Genomic DNA, 23,578 nt, shown 5'->3' on the forward strand with positions numbered 1-23,578 from the left:
GCAACAAGAAACACATTAAAATGAAATCCAGGGACACAGGAACAGAAAGGTTAATTGACCAAAGGTCAGCAGCAAGAGGACCCTACATTCCAACACATCACAGTAGAAGGGAAAATTATAGCATTGAAGAAAGAATGTGACAAATTATAATTGAGGATGAGGGCGTCATGTACAAGAACATTAAACGAGAAGGCTCGGATCTGATGCAGGAGTCAAAACCTCCAAACACTAAAACAAATCTAAGAAGACCACAACAAGCATTATACCACACCCAAAACAGTGATTTCAAAGCATGCCAGCCCAAGGACAAAACAAAGGGAAAAGCCAGACACAAAGCCTACACTCACATGTGAGGTAGCAGAACTGTGCCGGATACCTGTAAGGGGAGCGCCCAGAAAAGTGGATCAGGCACTACAGGGGAACAATCTCCAGTAAGATGCCAGGGAAGGCACACTCTACACAAAGTGTGAAACTCAACATGCTACTGATGGAGATGAGTCATAGGGCGAAAGACGTGCACGGCATGCATGCATCAGAGGTGAGGCGAGGTAGGTGTATTTTAAATACAGGACCTCCAGCAACAGTTATTGTCCTCCAACAAGCAATTTGATCTGGTGAAAGAAACACAAGAGAACCAGAATAAATGTACCCTAGCAGCCGCAGACATGAGAAAGGTGATCCCCCGCCTTGAGCATACAGAGAGCATATGACAAAGCTTGTTATCAGACCCAACTCTAAAAAAAAGAGTGGGAGAAGAGGGAGGCCAATGTCTCAACAAGTAGGCATACAAGAATAGGTAAAGCAGGCTGAAGGCAGGTCAAGATCCAATGAGAAAACAACAATGCAGAAAAGACGGTGGACTCCCATTCCTGCACCTCTATACCAGTTTCACCGTTCTGTATCGGTCCCACGCACTACCCCAGACACCAACCATTCTATGATGCCGCTGTGCTCCAGATCCTTAACAGATAAATGAAGGGCATGCATAGGGTGAAAAAAGTCCAAGGATTGACAGTAGAATTTTCAAAGTTCAAACCACAAAAAACGTGAAATTAGCGGGAGCCTAAGAGTTAGGGGACCAACGTCTCGGCACCTCAGACGTTGGTCCCCTGACTCTTAGACCCTATTTGGCCACGGGACAATTCCCTCATTACTCCAGAGTTACTGCCTGGGCATCTACCTTAGTGTGTGTTTGCATCTTTATTTTTCAGATTCAATACACGTCCACACCTTTGATGAACAGAACTTGATGTCAAAAATTTGAGAGTGAGACCGTGACCTCCGAATGAACTATGCCACATAGAGAACACTAAGCGGTCACCTGGCTCCCACTAATTTCAGGTTTTATGTAGTTTTCACACAACGCTTGCCAAGCTTTTCTATTTTCCTTTGGGAAGATAACTGCCCTTAGAAGAACATCAAGCTTATGCTTCCACGGTGAACGCTTGGCAAACCATTGCATTCCCCCTTCGGAAGGGTTATTGTCCTCAGAAGCCCTGATTAAGTTCTCTTTGAGAACGAAACACGTTGGCTGAACTTTCTGTTTTGAACCTTCTTATAAATTTGAGAAAATAAAGAACTTTGAAAATTCTACTATCAGTCCTTTTTTCACTCTACGCATGCCCTCCATTTATCTCTTCAAGATCCAATGAGAACAGGGAGCTCCGGGGAGAATACATTTTTTTTAAAGTGTTTTATATAGTGCAAACTAGACCGGAGACATTTAGTATCAGAGCGCTTTACAAAGCACCAGTTTCGTTACAGATGGACACATTCATTTTTGTTAGGCATGGGGAGATAAAGTGATTTGCCAAGAATCACAGTATGTTGAGCGTCGTTGCCGAGACTCTAACCCGGCTCCCCAGCTTTGAGGTCGGCCACTCTAGCCATAAGGCTACATCCTCCCAAGCTCATCATAGCTCAAGCTAAAATGGATGGCTGACGGAACAGATTCAACAAGTAAGTTGCTGTATCAAGAAGAAGCTTATCCCCCCACTTCCATGCCCCAATCTTCAAGGCCTCCCAAGAAGCATGGACCAAAGAATCCCAAAGGGCAGAAGCCAGATATGGGGCAACCTACGACCAGACCTTTACACCCTGTTTGAAAAAAACACCAACACAAAAGAGAAGGGAGATCCAAAGAGCCCAAATAAAAATGTCAAGCACACTCCCAAGCATCCAGAGCAAACAGTAATTGGATAAAGAAGAAGGCACGGGAGAAGGGGGTGTAGGATAGCAGGTCTGGGCAATCAATCCAGAAGACATCAAGGTGGCTTCAAATGAAGTAACTTTATTTACAGCAGATCCCATCCACAGATCAACCACTTTCTCTCTCTCTCTCAACTGTTGTTCCTTCAACTCCAATTCTCCCACATTCCATAACCTGTGAAACATTCCAGGTGACATCATATTGCCCCCCCACCCCACAGCCTCTGCATCAACCTGCTGATGTAGTGGCTACCACACATCTCCCTTCTTGGAAAACAAAACAATTATGAGAGATACACATTAAAATTCACATCAATTCTACAACGGACAGTGATAAATGCTGGAATGATGAGAAACGAAATCCCACACCAATAACTTTTATGCTAAACAAGGGTTTACACAAAACTTCTAAATATCTTGGCCTCTTCACAACTCTGTTAGACCTTCTTGTCATTATGTCTTCATCCGCTCCCACATTATTCTCCCCATTCCTACAATTCTATACATGGTGATCCTGGGTCTTCACAGCATTACTGAAGGTCTTAACAACCTGAATAGGATTGGGAAAGTACACCCCAACACCCCACCCAAACCAGGTTGCTTTACCATGACTAAATCGACCACACACACCTTCCACTTCTTCATAGAGTTCCTAGCATCAAATTCTTTTTTCCTCTGTAGTGTCTTCTTTTCCTCTCTTAAGGCGCCAATCTGACCACACACTTTCCACCCACCTCAGCTTCACAGTCATTAATCCAAGTAGGTTCTACAAAAGTATTAGAAAGCCGACCTCAAAACAACTCAAAAGGAGTCTTTCCAGGGGTGCAATGTGGAGTTACCCTGTACATCTCAATCTGTTTCATCACCTCCTCTTTCCAATTGAGGGAGTTATATTTTGCCATGGCAATAGTTTCCTTGAGGACCCTGTTCAAACTTTCCACCATCCCATTAGTTATCGGATGATACAAAGCACAGCTCTTGTGATCAATACCCCTCTCCCGTAGGAAACCTTTAATCTCCTTTAAGGTAAGCTGCACACCATTACCCGTGAGAAGTGTGTGAGGGAAACCTTTGTGTGCCCTAAGCACCTTCAAAAGTTATGTTATGTTATGTTATATTAATTTATTATGCGCACAGCGACTCCAGCCAAGGAGCGTCCCGGCGCAGAGACAAGGAGAAACATAACACAACAGGAAAAGAAAGACCTAAAAGGAAGAACTAAAACAGGAAAGTTTTAATGGCTCTCCGAAAAGACAACAGGTTCTCAAGCAGACGGATTTCAACTGGGAGGGTGTTCCAAATTAGTGCAGCTTTCACCCTGAAGGAACGACCCCCCCATCCGTCTGAGTCTGAATCTGGGGACAACAGCAAGGGCCTGGCCTTGGGATCGGAGGTTACGGGTGGGAACATAAAAAGAGATACAGTTGGACAAAATTTCAGGGCCTATACCTCTTAAGATTTTGAAGGTCAGACAAAGGACCTTAAAAAGAATACGCTTCCTGACAGGGAGCCAATGCAGGGAGCGGAGGACATTCGCCACCGGGCAAAATCTGGGTAGGCCAACAATGGCTCTAGCCGTGGCGTTTTGAACCCGCTGCAGACGGGTTAGCTCAGCCTGGTTGGCCCCAGCCAGAAGAGAGCTAGCGTAGTCCAGGCGGGAGATGATAGTTGCCTGGACTACAAGCTGTCTGGTTGGGGCGTCAAAGAATTTAAGAACTGGTCTTAAACCTCTTAACAGTCCAAAGCAACAGGCTGTGGTTTTCTTGGTATGCCCTACAAAGGTGAGGCCAGCGTCCAACCAGACCCCTAGATTTTTCACCTCCGACACTGGGGTCGGAGTAGGGCCCAGCTCAGAAGGCCACCACTGATCGCCCCATAGCTCTACTACTTTCCCGACAACCATTACCTCCGTTTTCGTGGCATTAAGCTGGAGACAGTTTCCTGTCAACCAGCTAGCCACCGCCTTCAGTCCAGACTGAAACCTGGGGGCATCTTGTTCTGCATCCCCGCTGAGAGTAACCGCCAACTGTGTGTCATCGGCATATGAGACCAAAGTTAGGCCCCACTACCTCGCGACATCAGCCAGCGGTCTCACGTAAAGATTGAACAACGTGGGACTCAGCGAGGACCCCTGCGGAACCCCCATGGCCAGAGGCTGGGACCTAGACTTGAAGGGAGGAATGGCAACGCAGAAGGAACGGTTGTCCAGGAACGAGCGGAACCATTGCAGCGCCTGACCGCCGATGCCAATCTCCTCGAGCCGATGCAGGAGGATGCTGTGAGATACAGTGTCGAAGGCGGCGCTGAGGTCTAACAAAATCAGCGCCGCCATCTGACCAGCATCCAACCTCGCACGGAGATGTTCCACCAACACAAGAAGGGCAGTCTCCGTGCTGTGGCCAGCACGGAAGCCATTTTGTGTGGGATCGAGGGCGTTGGTCCGGGCTAGATGTTCTGACAGGGCCAGATTGACATGGGCCTCTGTCAGCTTTGCTGGCCAGGGTAGCAGCGAGATGGGACGAAAACTTTCCGGCTTAGACGGGTCCAAGGAGGGTTTTTTGATAATCGGGGACACCACCGCCTGCTTCCATCTAGTTGGAACTACCCCCGACTCCAGGGAGAGGTTGACAAGGGAATCTAATCAAAATCTAAATCATATCCTTACTTTCAACTGTGTTGGTCAATCAAATTTTAGGCTGCCTGGAGAACATATCAATTACCACCATTAGAAACTTATGACATCCTTCACAATGAAGCGGGCCCACAATATCCATTGCAAACTCCCTCCAGGGCCCATCCGGATGGCTCCGAATTACCGTGGGTTGCTCCCTCGTTTGTTTGGGCCTATCACTAAAAGCGCACATCGAACATTCACGTAACATCCCCTGCACCATCTTGTCAGTGCTTAATTTGTAAAATATGAAGTGCAGGTGCTCAAATGTTTGTTGGAAGCCACACCTACTTTTTGTTGGCTCCACCCCTTTCCTCCAGTAGCTGTACCCACTCTGTTAGCGTGACCCACATCCTCAAGTGGCACTGCTAAAAGTCAGAAGTTGCTCTATAGGCCTCTCACTGATCTTTGAATACAAGAACCAAAATATGTGGATTCATACTAAAACTCACAACTGCTCAAATGTCAGGCAATGGAGCCAAGGCCGTCACATGTCACCCAGTTAGTCGGTTGGTCTAATTTCCTGTATGTGCCAACCAAGATAGAGGGCTTTCCAGGACTGCCACAGCAGCGAGACAGGATGATGGCATTGCAGAAACTGAAAGGTCCCCAGCAGGATGCCCACGTCTGTGAACTTATGATGTGGGGGAAACACCATTCTTGAAAGGAAACCAAACTGATACAGATAATAATACATTAATTTCCTTCCCATCACAAGGCTTTCCATTCAGTTATTCAATCATTCATAGGCACAGGCTAGAGCCAGATTGCATTAATGGTCTCTACCTGCCCCACTTAGGTCTCTCGTGACACCAAAAGTATGGTCTGTGGGAGAGTAGTGAGTGAGCATGGACTGGATACTATGGCCTGCAGCTTGTCAATGGAGGCTATGAGCTCCAATGCAAAGACACGTAGCTATGGAGTGCATTCTCCTGTACTCATGGATCTTCATACATAAAGAAACCCAAAGGAACAACAGTGAGTTACTGTTTCACCAGTACTGTGGGTTACTGTTGCTGCATATATCCCATTCATCCATGCTCAGAGTCAGAAGCATGCTTGCAAACGTTTTGTAAGAAGAGTGTGTTTTTTTTTTTTAGAATGATGGGGTGCCGTTGTGCACAAGGATTCAACTTTAAAGCCAGAGCCTGAATCGGTCAGGACTCGAGGACTGCCATAGTGCCGTAAGTAGTCTGCCACAGCTGGAAATTAATCTGCGATAGTGTCAATGACGTTTGCTTCTGGCTGGTGTTAATAGTCAAAGGGCAGGCCAACTGAGTAATGTGATGCACCACATTTGCAAGTCCTGTCATCCCTGCTGTATACAGCGTCAGCCACGTGATCACAGGGGCACAGTGGCAAAGGCACTTGTGAAAGTGCATACATTTCACTTTGAGTAAGTCTCAACAAAATGGTTTATTTTTAAAATGTATTTGAATAACTGGTTCAATAGAAAGGCCACAGAGGGGGAGGGGCAACAGTCGCCCTTGGCAGGGCTGGGAAGATGCTCACAACAGGGGGAAAGGATGACTAGTGCAGGTGACACTTTTCCTTTGTAAGGAATTCCTTAGGGCTTAATTTGTGCTGGTGCTTTCCGGTGCTTAGCACAGCAATTATTTAACAGGGCTGGGTCTACAGTCTACAGCACGCATCTGCTGCGCAAGTCACATATATTTCCATTTTAACTTACTGTTCTACTCTCGTGCAGCCGCTGTGTGCTTTTCACATATCCCACAGCTCCGGCTGTTAAAAGTGTTGCTGTGGGACTTAGACTGCTGCCCTGAGCCCTGAGGACATTTACTATTCCTATCCTAAATACATGATTTAAATATACAACTGTTTTCCTGATGGCAGCACCGTGCTGCGCGCCGTGGGGGTCTTAGCCACTTGCCTGTGGGCGGGCCGCAGGCAGGAGGACACTGAGTTGGGCAGGCTGGATTTATTTCGGTTATACTGGGGTAGGGGCTGTGCTCGCGGCAATGTGCGCAGATTTATTTCACATTGCCACGCCCCAGCATAACCACGCCGCCAGCATAACCACCTCAGCGTGCAGCAGCTCAGCTCACCGGCTCAAGAGTCATCATCGCGTTCAAGTCAGCCCGACCCCGATGACTGGAGTTGCGTTGAGGGCATCGATCATTAGCCAGTAAGTTACTGTGTCTGGTTATAGTAGTAAGCAGCTTCAGCTCAATGCCTAATATCAGTAATTGAAGAGAAAGGCCATGCGTGCAGCCAGTGAGGGCCTCGGCCCACCTAGTCCCTGATGGCTGGCCGGGCCCACCACACAGCAGGTAACTCAGTGTGTGTAAGTTAAGTTAGTTAGACCCCGCCTGACTAACGTATTCTTTAATAATTAGTGTTGCACACGCTGCTAAATTACACTCGGAAAGTGACAGTAAATTGTGAAACTGGTTGTAATGATCAATCTGTTTATAGGCTGCTTCCTTATTGAATTCATGCTTCAAGTGTAATGGACCCTGATGAAATAAACGAGAAACGAAGGGCACGCGCAGTGTTTAAAACACAACCACTGCATTTCCGGTGGCAAACGGGGATCACAACTTCGCCATGGAATCTCCCAGGAGGCATGGCTTAGTACTGGACAAACTGGTCTGGGGAGCAGGGAGGGAGGGAGGCTTTTGCCCAACCAGAATTGATGCTTTTGAGGTCGCTACCCTGGCAAACGTTGCCGGCCGGGCATGTTCTGACGTAAGTAACCTTGCCTTGACTAAAAGGCAAGCGAGCAGCACATTCCCTACCCTCTAATTACAAGTTTATAATATGCATCTGACTGTATGGGAATGAATGGGAGATTGGATACTACGCTCGCTTGCTAACAAAAAATCCAGTTCTGACTCATGCTGGATGGGTCGGGCTGGGGTCCTGAAAATAACAAAAGTCTGTCTGAAAGTCTCAGGGCGGCCGCGGTGATTTCACAAATAAATCTTGACTGGGATCAGTAAAAGTAATATTATTCTGATTCTGCGCCTGAGCGCCTCGCTCCCTGGCTCTCACTCGCCCACATGCTAAATTGGGACTCCACACCCTTGGTTGCACAGGCCGCTCTTACAAAGGTGCATTAGCTATGCTTTAAAGCAAGTAATCTTTTTTAGCTCTTCACATTTTTCCCTGTCATATTTACAAGTTTCTTCCTTTCTCCATATTGTCTCGTTCTCTTGGCTCAGTGACATAAGTGCCCGGTTTTGACCTCTGCTCTCTTGCAGGTCATGAGTTCAAAATGTAGCAGGGCAAACTCAGTCTTTCATCTTTGCTAGTTTGATAAACCAAGTACCTGAAACTGGGAAATAGTGCTATCGGTTATTTGCAGAAGCCACAAAAAACAGTGATTTGTAAAAATGGAGATATTGCTATTGCCTTGGTTTTAGTAAGCTGCTTATAACTGGACCGCAACTTGTACAAGATCTTGGCGGCATCGCATCCTGCTACTACGGGTGCCAGTGTGGATTTTAGTTTTTACTTTTTACCCAACACATTGCATGCTGGGGTTTGTAGGCAACGTCTTTTTAACTTTGGGGCCGGGTAACCTTCAGAAAAATGTAGACAAATGGGGACAAGCTGGCCATCAGGCTACTGTGCGTTTCTCTAATGTAATATATTCTGTAACTATAAAATCCCACAAGCTTAAACTTCTCAAGGCTAGAAGGTGTTTGTCCGTACACTGGAGGAGGTTTGCCCGAGTTCTATCTATGGTCTGGGGGTCAACTTGCTTCATATCTATGTGGAACATAGCACTTCGCCAGCAGGGATACTCTGGATTCTGCTAGGCCTGTATTCTGTGGGATGATAATAATGAACTCGGGGGTCTGCAGGTGGCTTGTGGATTGAGCTGGAGAAAGATTTTTGAACTTTTAAAATGCATAATAATTGTTCACTTTGTATAGATTTCATAAGATGAGATTTACTGCAATTGCGTTATGCCATAGAATTTTCAAAGTGTTAATTTTACTTTTGTAATATGATTGATTTTATCTTGAATGCCTTCTGTTTGTAAGCAAAAACCATAAACAACTACCACTACTGCCCCTTTTTGCCTGGAAGTCAAGCTCATGAAGAAAGGTAAGTGCTCGGTCGAGAAACAGGTCTTAGATGCCAAAGGCATGTCATTATCATTAGAAGCCTCATCGAAGCCGCTTCACGAAGGTCACAGAGCTTTAAAGTTTCCCAGGCCAATTCATGAATGACTCATTCAGTCCAGAAATGGTCTTTGCATTCTGGGACTTGTAGTACTGTTTACTCCAGGCGCGCAATGCCCATTAGGCTTAACGAGCTTCAGCCCCCTGCCCCCCCGTCGTCGTCTTCAGCCGGGCTGCCAAGGTTCAGATGACGGATTTACATGCACTAACATAATTGAAGTATGCAAACCGTTCTTCATCTGTTTAATTTGTATTAAGGCTCCACGGGTAGCGTTTTTATTATCGGAAACTTTCGTATCCCAGAATTTCATTTTAGTGAGTGATCACTTTGAGAGGCACCGAGGAGCCAGCCTCTGAAGGTTTCAGCAACCTACCTTTTGTTTTCTTTGAGACAGGGTGCCACTGAGGTGATATCCTTGCCTGTAGGCAAGGATTTCACCTAAGCATGGTTGATGTGCTGTGACGCATGTGTGGGAGTGTGAAGAAGTGCACAGCAGGGGGATATGACACCAGCAGGTATTCCTTAACAAAGTAAAAGTGTCACCTGCACTAGTCATCCCTTCACCCTGTTGTGCACGTCTTCCCAGCCCTGCCATGGGCGGCTGTTGCCCCTCCCCCTCTGTGGCCTTTCTATTGAACCAGTTATTCAAATACATTTTAAAAATAAACCATTTTGTTGAGACTTACTCCCAGTGATATGTATGCACTTTCACAAGTGCCTTTGCCACTGTGCCTTTGTGAGCATGTGGCTGATGCTTTATACAGCAGGGATGACAGGGCTTGCAAATGTGGTACATCACATTACTCAGACTCAGTTGGCTTGACATTTGGCTATTAACACCAGCCAGAATCAAACATCATTGACACTATTGCACATTAATTTCCAACTGTGGCAAACTACTTACGGCACTACGGCAGTCCTCGAGTCCTCACTGATGCACGCTCTGGCTTTAAAGTTGAAACCTTGTGCACACTGGCACCCCATCATTCTTTAAAAAAAGCACACACTTCTTACAAAAAGTTTACAAGCATGCTTCTGACTCTGAGCATGGATGAATGGAATATATACAGCAACAGTGGAGTGGTGTGGCTCACTGGTTAGAGGCGGCAGACCCGAAAGCAGAGGAAGGCCCGGGACCAGGGTTTAATTCCCGACGCAGCAGGGTCATGGACCAGGGTCAGTGGACTCGATAATTCTCGCATCAGTGCCTACTCTAACCAGGGATCACACTCGGCAACTCTGGGCATTAGCTTGCCTCATCTCCACAACGGCCCCCCACACATACCTGGTTTCACCTTGAAGATACCCAGTAGGGACCATCTCACAGGGAAAGCCAGGACGGGTTCCCCAGCGGTCTACAGCGCGGAGATACCCCAAGTAGGGTTATTCAGGCGCTTTACAGGACATCATTATATAACATTACAACAGTAACCCACAGTACTGGTGAAACAGTAACTCGCTGTTGTTCCTTTGGGTTTCTTTATGTATGAAGATCCATGAGTACAGGAGAATGCACTCCATAGCTACGTGTCTTTGCATTGGAGCTCATAGCCTCCATTGACAAGCTGCAGGCCATAGTATCCAGTCCAAGCTCACTCACTACTCGCCCACAGACCGTACTTCTGGTGTCATGAGAGACCTAAGTGGGGCAGGTAGAGGCCATTAATGCAATCTGCAATCTGCCTCTAGCCTGTGCCTATGAATGATTGAATAACTGAATGGAAAGCCTTGGGATGGGAAGGAAATTAATGTATTATTATCTGTATCAGTTTGGTTTCCTTTCCAGAATGGTGTTTCCCCCACATCATAAGTTCACAGACGCGGGCATCCTGCTGGGGACCTTTCAGTTTCTGCCATGCCATCATCCTGTCTCGCTGCTGTGGCAGTCCTGGAATGCCCGCTATCGGAGAGGGCACATACAGGAAATTAGAACCAGTGACTAACTGGGTGACACGTGACGGCCTTGGCTCCATTGCCTGACATTTGAGCAGTTATGAGTTTTAGTATAAATCCACATATTTTGGTTCTTGTATTCAAATATCAGTGAGAGGCCTATAGAGCAACTTCTGACTATTAGCAGTGCCACTTGAGGATGTGGGTCGCGCTAATAGAGTGGGTGGAGCTACTGCAGGAAAGTGGTGGAGCCAAAGAAAAGTAGGTGTGGCTTCCAACAAACATTTGAGCACCTGCACTTCATATTTTACCAATTAAGCACTGGAATTCCTGCTGGTGTTATATCCCCCTGCTGTGCACTTCTTCACACTCCCACCCCATGCGTCACAGCACATCAACCATGCTTAGGTGACATCCTTGCCTACAGGCAAGGATATCACCTCAGTGGCACCCTGTCTCAAAGAAAACAAAAGGCAGGTTGCTGAAACCTTCAGAGGATGGCTCCTGGGGCTTCTCAAAGTGATCCCTCACTAAAATGAAATTCTGGGATGCAAAAGTTTCCGATAATAAAAACGCTTCCTGTGGAGCCTTAATACAAATTAAACAGACGAAGAACGGTTTGCATACTTCAATTATGTTAGTGCATGTAAATCCGTCATCTGAACCTTGGCAGCCCGGCTGAAGACGACGAAGGGGGGGGGCTCAAGCCCGTTAAGCCTAATGGGCATTGCGCGCCTGGAGTAAACAGTACTACAAGTCCCAGAATGCAAAGACCATTTCTGGACTGAATGAGCCATTCATGAATTGGCCTGGGAAACTTTGAAGCTCTGTGGCCTCCGTGAAGCAGCTTTGAGGCTTCTAATGGTAAAGACATGCCTCTGGCATCAAAGACCTGTTTCTCGACCGAGCACTTAACATGCCTCATGAGCATGACTTCCGGCAAAAAGGGGCAGTAGTGGTAGTTGTTTATGGTTTCTGCTTACAAATAGAAGGCATTCAAGTTAAAATCAATCATATTACAAAAGTAAAATTAACACTTTGTAAATTCTATGGCATAACGCAATTGCAGTAAATCTCATCTTATGAAATCTATACAAAGTGAACAATTAATATGCATTTTAAAAGTTCGAAAATCTGTTTCTCCAGCTCAATCCACAATCCACCTGCAGACCCCCGAGTTTATTATTATCATCACACAGAATACAGGTGCAGCAGAATCCAGAGTATCCCTGCTGGCGAAGTGCTTTGTTCCATATAGATATGAAGCAAGTTGACCCCCAGACCATAGATAGAACTCGGGCAAACCTCCTCCAGTGCAGAATCCAGAGTATCCCTGCTGGCGAAGTGCTTTGTTCCATATAGATATGAAGCGAGTTGACCCCCAGACCGCCAAGATCCTGAACAAGTTGCGGTCCAGTTATAAGCAGCTTACTAAAACCAAGGCAATAGCAATATCTCCATTTTTACAAATCACTGGTTTTTGTGGCTTCTGCAAATAACCGATAGCACTATTTCCCAGTTTCAGGTACCTGGTTTATCAAACTAGCAAAGATGAAAGACTGAGTTTGCCCAGCTACATTTGGAACTCATGACCTGCAAGAGAGCAGAGGTTAAAACCGAGCACTTATGTCATTGAGCCAAGAGAACGAGATAATATGGAGGAAGGAAGAAACTTGTAAATATGACAGGGAAAAATGTGAAGAGCTAAAAAAGATTACTTGCTTTAAAGCATAGCTAATGCACCGTTGTAAGAGCGGCCTGTGTGGCCTGTGCAACCAAGGGTGTGGAGTCCCAATTTAGCATGTGGGCAGAATCAGAATAAAATTACTTTTACTGATTCCAGTCAAGATTTATTTGTGACACGACCCCGGCCCCCCTGAGACTTTCGAACAGACTTTTGTTAATTTCAGGATCCCGGCCAGACCCATCCAGCATGAGCCAGAACTGGATTTTCTGTTAGCAAGCGAGCGTAGTATCCAATCTCCCATTCATTTCAATACAGTCAGATGCATATTATAAACTGAACTGTCCCTGTTGGACTTGTAATGAGAGGGTAGGGAATGCGCCGCTTGCTTGACTTTTAGGCAAGGCAAGGTTACTTACGTCAGAGCATGCCCTGCCGGCAACGTTTGCCGGGGTAGCCACCTCAAAAGCATCAATTCTGGTTGGGCAAAAGCCTCCCTCCCTCCCTGCTCCCCAGATGAGTTTGTCCAGTGCTAAGCCATGCCTCCTGGGAGATTCCATGGCGAAGTTGTGATCCCCGCTTGCCACCGGAAATGCAACAGTTGTGTTTTAAAGACTGCGCGTGCCCTTCGTTTCTCGTTTATTTCATCAGGGTCCATTACACTTGAAGCATGAATTCAATAAAGAAGCAGCCTATAAACAGATTGATCATTACAACCAGTTTCACAATTTACTGTCACTTTCTGAGGGTAATGTAGCAGCGAAATGTGAAAAAAAATCTGCGCACATTGCCGCGCGCACAGCCCCTACCCCAGTATAATGGGAGTAAATCCAGCCCGCCCAATTCAGTGTCCTTCTGCCTGCGGCCCGCCCACAGGCAAGTGGCTAAGACCCCCACGGTGCGCAGCACGGTGCTGCCATCAGGAAAACAGTTGTATATTTAAATCATGTATTTAGGATAGGAATAATGAATTTCCTCATGGCTCAGAGCAGCAGTCTAAGTCCCACAGCAACACTTTTAACCGCCAGCGCTGTGGGAGATGTGAAAAGCACACAGCGGCTGCACGAGAGTACAACAGTAAGTTAAAAAGGAAATATATGACTTGCGCAGCAGATGCGTGCTGTAGACTGTAGACCCGGCCCTGTCAAATAAGTGCCGGTGCTAAGCACCGGAAAGCACCGACACAAATTAAGCCCTGTCCATATCCAACCACCAGTATGAATTGCAAAGCCTTTCCTTGCACTTTGACATTGCCTGATGTGTATCATGGACAAGATGAATTAGTTCTTCCCTAAGTTTCACAGGAGGAACAAATCTCGTCTCCCTGAAAAGCAAACCCTTGACGCTCTACAGAACCACTTCTTTTGCTATTCCAAGCATCTTCCAACCAATGCATGACTACACCTAAAACCACATCACAAGAGAGTTCACTATGCCACCTTTCCTCAGAAATAGTCTCCCAGTCAACTACACACAAAATCCCCACTTTCATCGGACTCCTCCACAATATCAGAAGCATCGATGCCCACTGCCACCAACCTAGTGAGGGTATCAGCAACAGAGTTCTTCACGCCAGGCAAATACTCAATGACAAAGTCAAACTCCTGCAATGCAATGATTTGCCTGGTTATCCTGCTAAACACAAGTTCAACCTGTTTCTTTGTAAATACCTCCACCAAAGGTTAACGGTAAGTCCTAAACACAAAATAAGACCCCCACAAAAATAATTTGAGTTTTTTTACCATCCAGAAGACCAACAAGGCCTCCTTTTTAATCTAGATTCAGCATCCTTCATTCCCTGTGAGATAAACATGATAGTGTTCAAATTACTACCACTCACCTGCTGCAAAACAGCTCAAAGTCCCTTAACATTAGCATCAGTGGTAATAAGAGAGCATTTCTTTGGATCAAAATTCTTGAGCTTAGGAGCCGCACCAAGATTTTCCTTCAATCCTAAGAACTCCTCCTCACAGGATCATCCCAAGTGAATTCAACACCGTTTTTTAAACAACTTCTCATTTTAACACTCCTGTCTGAAGAAGTCCTTATAAACTTCCCATAGAACTCAACCATTCCCAGGAATGTTATCAACTCCTCCCAAAGATAAAGGTAAACTCATGCAAGAGATAGTGTCTAGTAGTTCTGTTTTAGGAAACACACTTTCTCCAGAAATGGTGTGACCCAAATAGCTACTGGACCTTGTACCAAATCTACACTTTTATGATTTAAAAGTAAGATTGGCCTTAGCAAGCCTCCTCCACACTTACATGAGGCACTCCTCATGCTCATTGTCATTCTTTTCAAATACGGAAATAGCATCTTGATATACACTGACCCCCTCGAACTCCTTTGAGGACCATCTCCATTATCTTTTGAAAGACGGAAGGTGCTGAAACCAAACCTAAAGGAAGCCTGTTAAGCCTGAACATTCCAAAAGGAGTCACATATGCTGTCAATTCTCTTGAAGACTCCTTCAGCTTAACCTGGTGATAGGCCGAAGTGAGGTCCATAGTACTAAGAACAGTTGCACCACGCAACAACAGTACTTGCTCAGTGATATTTGAAAAAGGATACCTTTCCATAACCACACTTGTTAAGGTCCCTCAAGTCAACAAAAAGAAGCAAACTACCATTGGCCTTCCTAGCAGCTACTAAGCAGCCAGCCATACAGTACCTTCCTCTATGATACCTCCCTCCTTGAGCTTCCTGATTTCCTCAGACATTTCCTCACTTACCGCAATAGGCACACACCTCACAGGTTGTGCACCTGCCAGCAGGCAAATATCATGTTCATAATCCAGAAGGCAACCCAACTCCTCTTTAAAGACCTCAGGAAAAGCAGCCTTCATTCTGTCAGTCAAACTGTCATTGTCCTTCAACTCAACAGCACACAGAACCTTCCACTCATTCAAGAGGATGGGAGCATCCCCACTAGGGTCCAACATGACAACCAACTCACCCTGATGTGACCTACTAATAAAACTATCACCCTTTTTTCACACATATATTTTCCCTGATGTCAACTGCTGTTTATATTCAATCACCCCCATGAAGAAACCATTCAATGTTATGGGTTTTCCTCCATAGACACAAGGCTTGATGTCTTGTTTATACAAAGTAACCTTGCTCTGTAAACTGTACTGATGAAATTATTCAGACACTATTGTTATCTTTGCACCTGAGTTAAACAAAACATTCATGAACTCATCGTCCACCACAATAGTATCAACAGGTGAAGTTTCTACCACCCCTGCTTCATTCACTTGGAGTACAACCTGACCACACACAAAATCCACATCTTCACCCTCTTGGTCACTTCCGACATTGACTTCGATAAGATTTGGTCTGGAAACCTTCACTTTACTGGCAACTGCAAAATGTCACTTTTTTTTACAATGCAAACATATCGCCTTTAGAGCAGAACACGCCTTGCCGTTCGCCAAATGACCAACTCTGTCACATCTGTAAAATTTTCTTGTACCAAACTTCTATTTCGTATCACCATCCTTCAGTTTCACCACATTCTCCTTATTCTCTCCTTTACAACACCCACACTTTTATGCTTTTTTCGTCTTTCTGAATTACGCCCACGGTAAACAGCCATTACGACGCGGTAATGACATTGCAGTGCCATTACAACGCAGGTTTTACAACGCAAGTCGTTACCAGGACTTGCGCTGGAGGGCGCTCTAGACTAAGGAATAGTAGATTTACTATTCCAACACCTTCCCTACTGTACGTAGGCTAGTGTTGGATTAGTAAATCTTACTATTCCTAAGTTAAGCACCCTACAGCGCAAGTCGTGGTAACGTCTTGCGTTGTAAAACCTGCTTTGTGATGATACTGCAATGTTTTCTACCACGTTGTACCATCATACATCCACGTCCACACATTCCATAGTGTTCAACATGCTGAGCAATGACTAACAACTCATCCAAAATGGGCGCGTCCTTCAGCTAGAGCTCATCTCTCACCTTCTCAAGAACACAACCCACCATAAATTGATAACGAATGTGCTCCTCCATCATGCCACCTAACTTGCAAGAAGACACAAGTCTACATACCTCTGTAACATAATCCTCAATTGATACACCCTCACCCTTCAACCTCTTGGCAAAATGGTAGCGATCCAGAATGCTGCTCATTTTAGGAAGAGAAGGAACATTGAGTTTTTTAACACACAGCTCATATTAATTTAATTCCTCTACAACAACTTGTGAGGGTTGTGTAAAATAGTCAAAAACCTTCTGACCCTCGAAGTCCAAACAATGGAGCAGGAGGGCGGCTTCCTCTCAGCATTTAAAGTGGCATAACACACCTTTGCATACCTCTCAAAAACCTTCTCCCACTTCTACCAGTTGGTGCCATGCCTGTACTGGTAAGAACGAAAGAGGGGCTGGAATGTTCTGCATTGCAACTCAACAAAGAAACAGTCCCAACAAAGCCTCAACACAACGGTATACAAAAGTGAGTACGGTATTTTAGTACTAAACAAAGTCAACAGAGGGCAGCACACCCAATAGAGACAATCTACCAGGAACTACTGGCTGGACTGGAGACACTCTATCAAACGACCTGATTCCCAACAAAGTCCTGAGTCAGTGTGCAAAGAATATCCAGTTAGAGGCTGACGGATAGTCATTTCCAGATCCAAGCCGACAAAACAAGCACCCAGCAGAAACATCAAAGCAGTGCTTGTCAGCCACTGTAAGAGAACACTGCAAGAGAGCATACAAGGGGCTATGCCTATCAGCGGATAGGCGCTTACAGATCCAAGCAGGCAAAACAAACACTGAGCATTAACATCAAAGAGGTGCTTGTCAGTGACCACAAGGAGACCACCATGAACAAGCTACCCCTCAGTGCGGCCAACGTAAACGAGGAGCACTGCAAGAGATGCCCACCCTCGGGGAGAAGAGCAGAGTCACCAACAGACAGCTGTGCCTGTCAGCGCACAAACATACCCAGTTTCACACGGGAAGAGCCACATAGCAAGAAACAGACGTTTCCAGCAGAAGACAACAAAGTTGTGCTTGTCAGCCAGGAGAGCAGCAAGCACAAATCTACCACCTCAGCACAGGCAATTGGCCTCCGGAGACTCGGAGTGGCTGTCTGTGAACAGCCCAGCTGCAAGAAATGATGTGCACAGCTGCCCCTGGAGAAACAAGATAAGACTGGTAACGACAGGCATCTGTGCCTGTCAGAAAATCAGGAGGGAAAAAACATCACAGCAAGGGACATCATTTCAGCAAGTAACAGCAGGAGCCCAGCGAGGTAGTATCTAAAATCAGAGCAGGAGCGAGCAATGGATTGGGAAAGGTAAGAGAGTCTCCCTTCTGAATCAATTTAAAATCTCTGATGGGTGAAGATGCACAATGTTGGGATCTCCTGGCTGCTGGCTATGCCACTGTAGGATACCAGGTCCAGGAAATTAATCCAGGAGACATCAAGGTAGCTTCAAATGAAGTAACTTTGTTCACTGGAGATCCCATCCACAGATCAACCTCTGTTGCGCTCAATTGCTTTTCTTACAACTCCTTTTTTCCCACATTATATTACCTGGGCAACACACCAGGTGACATCATAGTTCCCCCCCCCCATAGCCACTGCATCAATTTGCTGATTTACTGGCTACCACAGCGGGGTCAGCAAGTGGGACCATGAGTGTAACAGGAAGGCAGTTCTCCTACCTTATATTAACTACTAAGCACACATTGATGAGCACACATACAGAAGACCATGCCCAACCACTTCCCATGATCGAAAATCTGAAAATGCATACAGGACAAGGCAGTTATTGCCAAGAGCAGACCCAGCCCATACCTGTCAAAGATGAAGCACAGGAGACAGCCCAACAGAAACTCTCACACAAATAAGAATGGACAAGTGAAGTTTAAAAAGGCCATAAGCCGGGGCAGTGCACCACACAAGCACTTGGCCACCCAGAATTGCCCACTGTAAAGGCAAGTTCTGGTCTGGCAGAGCACAATCAACAACCTCATGACAAGTCACCTTGTCTTTTTAAAATATTGTATGTCACTGTTACTATTGTATTTTTAAACCACTTACCCTCTCCTACCATCCCGGTTTTGACAGCGGATTTAGCGCTGTTCTATATCGGACTTGGACGCTCATTACCAGCGCTTCGCCCAGGCCGTAGGCCACGCCCCCTTTGGAGGCCACGCCCACCGCCTAACGTTATATAAGGACGCTGACTGCTAGCGCCGCCATTTGCACTGTTACTACACTCCTGAGGCGGAAGCCGGGAGTCACCTTGTCTTTTTAAAATATTGGATGTCACTGTTACTATTGTATTTTTAAACCACTTACCCTCTCCTAATGTCCCGGTTTTGCCAGCGGATTTAGCGATGTTCGATATCGGACTTGGATGCTCATTACCAGCGCTTCGCCCAGGCCGTAGGCCACGCCCCCTTCGGAGGCGACGCCCACCGCCTAACGTTATATAAGGACGCTGACTGCTAGCGCCGCCATTTGCACTGTTACTACACTCCTGAGGCGGAAGCCGGGAGTCACCTTGTCTTTTTAAAATATTGGATGTCACTGTTACTATTGTATTTTTAAACAACTTACCCTCTCCTACCATCCCGGTTTTGACAGCGGATTTAGCCCTGTTCGATATCGGACTTGGACGCTCATTACCAGCGCATCGCCCAAGCCGTAGGCCACGCCCCCTTCGGAGGCCACACCCACCGCTCCCCTTCCACCTGCCCATAAAACATGTGTCTCCCTCGGACGCCGAAGGACTGCCAAAGGAAAGCCCGTCTACGCCCGTCCGCGTCTGAACGGGGCTAGGGGCTGGTCACTCTGCCCACTCGATTCAATACTCCTCTGCACAGCTGGCCCGTCTCCAAGGCCCATGGCCACTTGATGATATCATAACAGCACAAATCAACAGGCTAGGCCTGTCCTCTCCACGTGTCTCCCCTCACTCCCATCCCTCATCCCCGCCTTCCGCCAACTGTCCAGGCTCTGTGTCACTTGCTTGTTCACCCCCACCGCCTTTTCAGCTTTTTATCTTAACACCAAATCAGCAGTTAAGCATCAGCACGATCTCTTCACCTTCCTGGAACTACACAAGCCCGACCTCTTATTTCTCACCGAGACCTTGGTTTTGTGATAGCTCCCTTCCATCCCTATTGGTAATACTTCCTGCATCTTACTATGCTCTTCGAGCCGACCGTCCTCCCGGCAAGCCAGGAGGCGGCGTCGCCCTGATCGCTCTCAAAGAAATTATTTTTCAACCTCTAGCATATTCCTCTATTGGCTCATCAGACTGTTTAGTGGCCTGCTCACTCTCCCTCATTCCCCCACTCACCTGTGTTCTTATTTATCGTCCTCCCTCCTCCCCTCAACTCTTTCTTTCTAGCTTCCAAGATCTGGTGGCCACCCTTGTAGTTAATCACTCCTCTATTATGGTACTAGGGGACTTCAACTTCTGGCCCTCCGACCCGGCCGAATGTTTAACATCAAAAGAGTTCTCGGAGTTTCTCCGATCCCTTAACTTTACTTCCGCTGTGCATGCTCCTACCCACAGCCAGGGTCACACCCTTGACCAGATTTGGTCCTGCAACTGTCCGGTAACTTCACTGTCCATTTCCCCCTGCACCTGGTCCGACCACTTCCTCATCTCCTTTTCCTTATTCCTCAGTCCATCTCTCAAGCCTTCTCTAGCCAAAAACACCTGGGCACACTCATGGAACCGCGTGGATGTGGCCTCCCTGTCTGCCACACTCTCTGCGTCCAGCCCAGACCTTTACGGGCTGTCATCTCTTGGACAAGCGGAGTCCATCAATGGATGGCTGCGGGCAGGATGTGATTTAGTTGCCCCACTTAAGCGGATTTCATCTAGGCGCTCTAAAGACGCTAATCGCTGGTTCATTGAGGATCTGAAGGCTCAAAAACGTAACGTCCGCCGGGCGGAGCCCCTCTCGCGGCGAGACTACTGCCCTACTTCCAGAAATCACTATATCACCCTCAGGCCCTATACAAAAAATCTATTCTGGCAACAAAGAAGGCTTATTTCTCAACCAAAATTCAGACCCCTGAAAATCGGCCTAGAGAAATCTTTGCCATCGTGCACGATCTCGCATACTCTGACAGGGCCACACTCAAACCCTCCCCCTCACAGCTTCTCTGTGATTCTCTCAATTCTTTTTTTCTTGATAAAATTAGCGCCATCAAAGCTAACATCCCCCTCCCCTCCCCCTCCTTCATTAGCCCTCAATGTCCTCCAGTTGCTGCTCGCCTTGACTCGATTCCTTCCTCTCTCTTTTTTCTTTGGTTAAGTCTGGTTCCCCTCTGGATCCCGGCCCAGCTCACATCCTGAAACAGATCTAATCTGCCTGTGTTTCGCCACCCCTCACCTTTCTCAGCAGCTCACTTTCACAGGGCATTGTTATTCCATCACTTAAATCTGCAGTCATCCTACCCATTTTAAAAAAACCTGGCGCAGACCCCTCGCTTCTTGTAAACTACCGCCCAATCTCACTCTTGCCCTTTTAGGCTAAGGTACTGGAACGTCATGTAACAAGAATACTGAGCACCTTTGTGGAGAAGAATGGGGTTTTGGCCCCTAGGCAGGCTGGATTCCGCCCCGCACACTCTACGGAGTCCGTGGTTGTGCCGGTCCTTGATAACCTCAGAGAAGGCATGGACACTAGCCATCCCCAGGCCCTGGTCCTCCTCGATCTCTCCGCCGCTTTGGACACGGTGGACCATGCCATCTTACTTTCCCGTGTCAGAGCGGCGGGAATCGAGGGCTCGGCCTTGGTCTGGTTGTCCTCCTTCCTGCTTGACCGCACCAAAGCAGTGCGCTTGGGTGATTATTCGTCGGACTTCTGAGCAGTACAATGCGGGGTCCCTCAGGGATCCTCCCTTTCCCCCCTGTTATTTAATTTGTACATTGCCCCTCTTATTTTTGCCCTTCAACAACTGGAGGTCTCCGTTTATAATTATGCGGATGACCTCCAGCTTATTTTTTCCCTATCTTCTTCCCCCGAGTCAATATCCAACTTTCATTCTGTTATGACCTTCATCCAGGACTGGATGAATCACAACCACCTGAAACTCAACCCCGACAAAACGGAATTGGTGCTGACAGGTGGTTGTCCAGTCCTTGGTCTTCTCTTTTTTGGCCCCCCTCCTTAGGTTCCCCTCCCACTCCATCTTCCTCTGTAAAAACCCTTGTATTCAAACTCAATGACCAACTTTCCCTTCACTCCCAAGTTAGTTTGGTTGTGTTCTCATCCTTTCTTTCCCTGCGCACTATCCGCAGAGTCTCTCGGTTTTTCTCCACCTCTGCTCTCAAACTCATAGTCCTGGCGATGGTCACATCCCGCCTGGACTATGGCAATGCCCTTTATTATGGCATGCCTGCGTACATCCTGAGACGCCTTCAGTTGGTCCAGAACCAGGCGGCACGCCTGGTTTTCAATTTATCCAAATCACACCACCTCACGCCCCTACTCAAATCCCTACACTGGCATCCTATACAGCAATGAGCCCAGTTCAAACTGGGCTGTATCATCTTCAATGCCCGGTCTGGCTCATCCCCCGCCTTCATCACCTCTGAAATTCATTCTTACGCTCTCTCAAGGGTGCTATGCTCATCCACTCAACAATTGCTCGTAGTTCCCCGCATCAAACGAAAAAAATGGGAAGGCTCCAAATTCTCCACACTTGCTCCCGCCTTCTGGAACTCCCTCCCGGCTCACCTGAGATCCTGCCCCAGTACTCACTCTTTCGCAAGGCACTTAAAACCTTCCTGTTCACCCAAACCTTCCCTTCCTAAAGCCCCCCCCACCCCCCCCCCCGGTGTCCTAGCCCCTCTGTCCCTCAGGGAGTTGTAGTACTGTATAGCGCCATGAACCCGCTTGGTGTATGCGCGCTCAAGAAATATTTTAAACTCAAACTCAAACTCAAGTTCCAAACCAATGAATAAGATACAGGATGTAAGGGTAAGGCCCTTTCAACTCGTCAAGACAGAGATAGAATCAAGATGCACTTCCCACAAGTCTAAAGCCAGCCTGGAGCAAAGAGGTAAACTACAAGTTTACCCTTGAGCCTGTCAAGAAGTTGCAAACCAAGGCCCAACCCTACCAGTGAGGAAATGATACATTGTTAGACCTGTCAGCCTTAGGGTGGTGTTCCCCCAAACATTTTTGCTGTACTCCTCCCTTTTTGCTGATCTTGTTTTATTTGGACTTAGGACTCTGCATACTTTGCCACTGCTAACAGTGCTAAAGTGTTTGTGCGTTCTCCTTTAAACATGGTGATATTGTCTTACATTCAGTTGACCCATTTCATTTACTTGAAAGACCCTAGTAAGGAAGTACTACCGGCACCCAGGATCTGTAAGTTAGATGCTACTAGTGGACCTGTAACACTTACTGTGATACCCACTTAAGTAGCCATTTAAACATGTCTCAGGTCTGCCATTATAGCCTGTGTGTGCAGTTTTAAACTGGCATATTTACCTGGCAAAATAAACCTTTTTCCAGGACTAATCCTTCCTTTTAAATGCATATGTCACCCTTAGGTTAAGCTGTTCCTCTCTTAAACAATGCTAGTTGGAGACGCAAAGTGGCTGGATCTCACTGTACCCTAGAAAGGGCATAAGTGGATATCCATATGTTGGATCATAATGCTCTCACACACCCTTTCAGGTGTCATACTTTATCATCTGTGCTGCTCCTCGTTGGGGTGGTGGTGCAATCCCCAACAGGCTCCCTGAAAAGGGGCTCTTTCTCTGAGATTTTCTATCTCAGTGCAGGTATGGGGCCGATTGTTGTGTAGATGCAGTGAAGTGAAGTTAAATAGGACTGGGAGTACCTAGAAGGACACAGTTTTATTCTGAGGGTCTCCTGTCCTAATTAAAACCAGCGTACAAGGCACTTGCCCGAAAAGGTTTTCGTGCGTCTCTGGGTCCTTGTTAAAGTGTGTGGGTC

Source organism: Lissotriton vulgaris, chromosome 3_1 (genome assembly GCF_964263255.1).
Source record: "Lissotriton vulgaris chromosome 3_1, aLisVul1.2, whole genome shotgun sequence".
In the NCBI taxonomy this organism is placed as follows: domain Eukaryota; kingdom Metazoa; phylum Chordata; class Amphibia; order Caudata; family Salamandridae; genus Lissotriton; species Lissotriton vulgaris.